Source organism: Cryptomeria japonica, chromosome 3, assembly GCF_030272615.1.
Source record: "Cryptomeria japonica chromosome 3, Sugi_1.0, whole genome shotgun sequence".
NCBI lineage: Eukaryota > Viridiplantae > Streptophyta > Pinopsida > Cupressales > Cupressaceae > Cryptomeria > Cryptomeria japonica.
The window spans coordinates 562,276,795-562,282,880 of record NC_081407.1 but is presented as its reverse complement, the minus strand read 5'-3'; positions in this window follow the sequence as shown (position 1 = coordinate 562,282,880).

Sequence of the window (6,086 nt, the reverse complement as noted above, 5' to 3'; positions counted from 1 at the left end):
CTGGACCGGATGGGTTTTCGATTGAGTTCTATCAAGAATTCTGGGATATTATCAAATTGGACTTATTGGAGGTGGTCCAAGAGTCCCAGAGGACTAAGTAGATGCTTTGGGCTTTGAATGCGACTTTCATTGCACTCATCCCCAATTGTGATGGGGCGGACTAGTTAGGCCAGTTTCATCCTATTTCTCTCTGTAATGTGATTTATAAGATTATTTCTAAGCTGATAGTGGAAAGGTTGAATAATTGGCTTGGGGGTGTCATTTCTGAAGAGTAGAGTGGGTTTGTGGAGGGTCATCAAATCTTGGATGGAGTGGTCATCGCTACTGAGACCATTCATTATATGGCAGCTTCCAAGGAAAAAGCTATGTTTATCAAGATGGACATGGCAAAAGCTTATGATTGAGCTAGATGGTCATTTCTCCAAAAGATTCTTAGGGCCTTTGGTTTTGCTGATGAATAGATCCAATGGGTTATGAGTTGTGTTTCGTCTACCTCGTTATTTATGCTAATTAATGGAGATCATACTGAGTTGTTTGGTGCATCTAAGGGTCTTCGTCAGGGGGACCCTCTTTCCCCATACTTATTCATTCTTCTGGTTGAGGGTCTGGGGAGATTGATTAAGTATAATGTGGGATTGGGTATTATTCATGGTTGGAGTTGGGGTAATGACATACCTCCTCAGTCCCATTCATAGTTTGTGGATGATATGGCCCTGATGGGACTGGCTAGGATCAGAGAAGCTATAAATCTGCATAAAATCTTGGATGTCTATCTTGTTGCTTCTGGCTAGTTGATCAATGAGGATAAATCTTCCATTCTCTTCTTCAACACAACTGGAACTATTCAATTAAGGATTGCTCATATCTTGAGATTCCAGGTCGGTTCTCTTCCCTTGACTTACCTGAGTATTCCTATCTCTGCTGGTAATCCTCCTAGGGACTCTTGGCAGGGTATTCTGGATAAATTTCGCATGAAGGTTGAACATTGGACTCATAGATGGTTATCTTTTGGTGGGTGGGTTCAACTGATCCAATCAGCAGTTCATGCTCTTCCGATTTATAAGTGTATGCTCCAAGTGGCCCCAAAGTGGTTTGTGAAGGAATTGGATTCTTTGGCAAGGCAATTCTTATGGGCAAGCAACCTGTCCTCCTATAAATGGAGTCTTGTCAAATGGGACTTGGTGTGCAGCTCGAAACAGTTTGGTGGGCTTGCGGCTAAATTGTACTGGAGGTGGTGTGTTGAACAGGATCGAGATTGGGCTAGGATTTTGTCTTTCAAGTATATGCAGAGGATCTCAAAGGAGGAAATCCCAAGATATCCACTTGCAGGAAAAGACTCTACGATTTGGAGTACTCTCAAGAAAGGGGTTGCACTGATAAAAAGACTTTTTTGGATTTGTAAGAGGGGGGAATAGGTGCTTTTTTGGTTTGATTCTTGGGATGGCAATCCCCCCATTATTGATCACTTTCCTAATTTAGTGAATCTTTGTCAAAGGTTCCTGGAGGCAAGGTGGTCTAGAGTGAGCGACTTTAAGTTTGTTTATAGGTGTGGGCAATTGGAGATGGTGCGGTGGAAGGTTCCTAATGAATGGCTAGTTGTTGATATGGAGGAAGACTGCACTGAGCTTCATGGCATTTTGGCTAGTAGACATTGTAGTTCCATTAAGGATAGGGATAGACTTGCTTGGTCCTCGAATCCTAAGGGCGTTTTTACTGTTGCCAGTGGGTACCAGGAGCTGTTGTTTTGTCGCTTGGAGGGGAGGGAGGTGCACTAGTGGAAATATGTTTGGAACAATTTCTCTTGGCTGAAGTGTAATTGTTTTGCTTGGACTTTGGCTTTGAATAGATGTCTAACCTGGGACAATATTCACAAGCGTGGGTTCCACCGGCCTTCCATCTATGTTTTGTGTGGTAATGGAGAGGAGGATTCCTCACACCTGTTCTTCAGATGCCCTTTCTCGTTGTTGCTCTGGCATTACTGATGGGGGGTGTGGAAGCACCCCTATGTTCATACAGATTCTTTGGTGGAGTTTTGGAGCAGTTTGGGCAGGCCTCCTATTGTGTCCTCTTTTCTCCAGACTGTTTGGCACATTGGGCCCAATTTTTCATACCTTGGCAGATCTGGCTAGAGAAGAATAGGAGGATCTTTAGGGAAGTTAGACTGTTAGTTCAACAAGTGTGGAATATAATCATTGGAATGATCCAGGAGACGGTGGAAGCTAAATGTGAGGTGAATTTTCCTCTAGATAGAGGAGAGGCTGATATTGTGAGTAGGCTAGGTTTGCAGGAGATGTCTCCTGTCTCAGCTTGTGTTAGGAGAGGTAGACGTGCTAAGGAAAAGGTTCAAAGGGTGGGAAGATGGTTGCCCCCTCAGGATGATTCCATTAAGATTAACACTGATGGCTCCTCTCAGGGTAATTCGGGTCATGCTGGGATTGGGGGTGTTGGTAGGGATTGTATGGGGGATGTAGTTTTCTTCTTTTCAGTACATAAAGGGCGACTGTCTGATAATGTTATGGAGGGACTAGTAATTGTCTATACCCTGGAGCGTGCATATGAGCTGGGGAGGCGTAAGGTTATCTGCGAATCAGATTCGCAGATTATTATTAATCTGTTGATTGAGCAGAAGGCGAGTGGGATTAATTGGCAGCTGGCAGGGATTGTGCACCAGATTTTGCTAATTAGTGCTATGATGGAGAGGGTGTCTTTCATCCACATTTCTCGTGAATGGAATAGAGCAGCGAATTGTTTGGCTAAGTGGGCTTCAGATCATGGTGATGATTGGAAAGTTGAGGGTTGGGAGCATCTTTCCCCTGATTACTGTCAGGACTTACATAAGACCTTTGTTGAGGATATGGATAGTTATGAAGCTGGATGATTTCTGGTTGGATTTGTTGTTCTCTTTTGGAACCTTGTGGCTCTAGTTTTCTTCTATAATGTTGTTTTTCGATTATTAATAGTTTAAAAAAAAAACCTAATTTTTTTTTTTTACACATATATTTCATGAATATAATTTAAAAGATACCTAACCTGATTTACAATTTACAAATTCTTGGAAAAAAAGAAAAAGGTAAAAGCCCCTCAAAATTAACCACTAATCATGAGATTAAAGGTATGGACCCTGACTTTTTAATGACGATATTTAACATGAATATGAAGGGTTCAACATACTTATATGGGGACACTCCACCGGTTTCTTAGTATACTGAAAATTCCAGTGACCCACTCAAGGACAATGAGATGATGGAAATGAACAATATTGCACGCTGCTTGTGTGCTAGACCCACCGTTGAATGAAGAGAATGAAGGATTTCCTTCAATCCTCCGCAACAACACTTTCTTTTGGGCCGCCACAGGCATAGACATGCATATAAAGAAGGAAGAATAAGGCAAGGAAGGGCCAAAACTAGTACGATACCTAATCGATATTAGGTAAAAAGTCGGGGCCGCCTCCGCCTCCCACTCCCACCGCCTAACCGACTTTTTAAAATAGCAGATCCTCCGCGCACTTTCAAAATCTACTAAATGAATTTTTTAAAATAATAATACTTTATATCCTTCCTTTGTTGTACGCTGCTAAGTGAAAGTTTTGAAATAAAAGAGGAAGGGAATTTTTTTAAATGTTAAAAGAAACATTTTTAGGTTAGTGGTGGGGAATGATGAGTTGTCTACTTCATATTTTTTGATTAATTTTAATGCATAAGGTGTTTATAGTGGTTATGATAATATTTTGAGGTAAAATGTAGTATTTTTAAAGGACAAAATTAAGGTTGTTTTCAAGTTTTTTAGGAATTTTATTTTAATATATAATTAGTTTAAAAAAAATATTATGGTGATTTTGATAGTAATTTTTTTTAATTTATATTTTTACAAAACATATTATATGTTTTAAAATATATAAATTAATATAATTCTTAATAAGAATAAAAAATTAAGTTATTTTTTTGTGTGTATGAAAAAAAAAATATTATAAAAAGAATTGACATATTTTAATTTATTAAATAAATAAAAAACTTAAAAATGAAACCAACTACACTACAAAACAAATGTAGATATTTATAATTGAAATATCATGATAATCTTGTTCATATATATCAACAATATCTTAATAACAATAAAATAGAGAAAAAAAAGTTTGAAAAGTTTTTGATCACAAGAAAGCTTGGAATAAAAAATTAGTTCAAATTAACTATTTATAATTTATTAAAAAATGTAATCCTTAAAATGTGATAATAACATATTTAAAAAAAAATAGAAAGCAAAGCAAGATATAGTTGACATGAAGGATTGCTCATCTGTGTGGTGCTGACGTGGGAGTGGTTCCAGGGTCGACCCCTATGTGTGGAGGATGTGGTAAGGCCTCCTCCATGAGGGTAAGCCCTATCACTGCCCTATTTTCTATCTTCATTTCATTGTTTCCTTTTCCTTTTTTTGGTTTTCGTTTTTTTTGTGTCGTTCGTCCAGGAGCGCGTGTGGAATTTTATGAGCCGCCATGGGCGAGTCTTTGGAGGACGAGTATTCAATGCCAACCATCTGGAAGACTCAAAGGATGTGGCTAAGAATAATAGCTGGAAATTGTTTAAAAGAAGCCCTAATTGACTCAGCTTCTATTGTTCCTTGTGATGCCAAGTTTAATCTGGTCACTTTTGTGATGAGGCTTGCAAAAAGGAAATTTGAGAGGTTTTTAGAGGATGGCCATACTAGAGTTTTCACTTCAGAATTATCGCATGGGTACACTTGGAGTAGATCTAATTTGGAAAGGAACCCCTTAGTTAATGCCCTTGCTGCATGCGTAGAATAAATCAATGAAGGAAGGAGATTGGAGAGAGAATATATGGCACAATTGGCTGCCCTTGGTGCAATCCCAGTTAGAGAAGACAACCAGGTTATTTGGATGGAGAGTCCACTTGAATGGACAACCTGGGTGAACAAGTAGTTTTCGGCCCATGTTGTATTTTGGTTTTGTATCTTTTTGTATTTTCTTAGCTCTCTAGTATCCCGATGATGGATTACAGAGTGTGATCTAAAACGTTGATGCAAAAACTATTACATAGTCTAATCCAGAAAGTGTGAGATTACATAATATTATTACATTAAATAGAAAAAACCGGCTTATAAATAATAGAAAATAAATCAAACAATGAATTAAAAAAAATATATAAAATGATATAGGAGAAAAGAATTTGAAAAGAAAACATAAAATTATGTAAATGAATTTAATTCTACATTATAAAAATAAGGATCAAATGGGTGGTAAATATTTGTATAATATGATAATTGAGAACAAGTTACATTCCCTTAAACTACATTTGGGGTAGTGGGATTATAGTGATATTTTGTTTTGGATACTTTGCATGTAGTGACATTTGAGCCAAATAGTAATCAAAATTGATTAGAGGATGTGATCTATTTATCTTATGTTTTTTTGATTGGATTTTCCTCCAACCACCATCTAATATGAATTAGTCACCCAAATTCAATCAAGTGCTTTAGCATTACTGTCATATAATTTCTATAGAAAAATTCAAATAGTATTTTATTTGTGATTGAACTAGTATAGGTATCTTAAATATATGTATCCAAAAATATAACAAAAATATCATTTTGAAATTATTTTATTATTAAATATTAATATTTTGATATAGAAAGACTATCAAATTTAAGATCAAATATAAGAATTTTTGTTAATGCTCTCATGGCATTGTGTTCTATTATAATTCTAATTCATAAAATTCCTCTCGACATTAATGAACATACTATTTTGATTAACAAAACATGACAGCCTTTATATAATAGATTATATTGCCAAAAGTACATAACTAAACTACTATGAATAGAGATCCAATCCCACAAAATATATACTATCATCCCTACCAAATTAACTCAATCCACAAATTATTTCCATTAACCAAACATAACTTGTATAATAGATTTATTAGAGACATTAAATTTCCACAATCCATATTATTACATACTTAAATATTTATAAATTTAATCGTATTTATCTTTTTAAATCAACATTTAGATCATACTCCATGATGAATCACCACTCTATAATTCATCATAAAAATGATTTGAAACTTTGA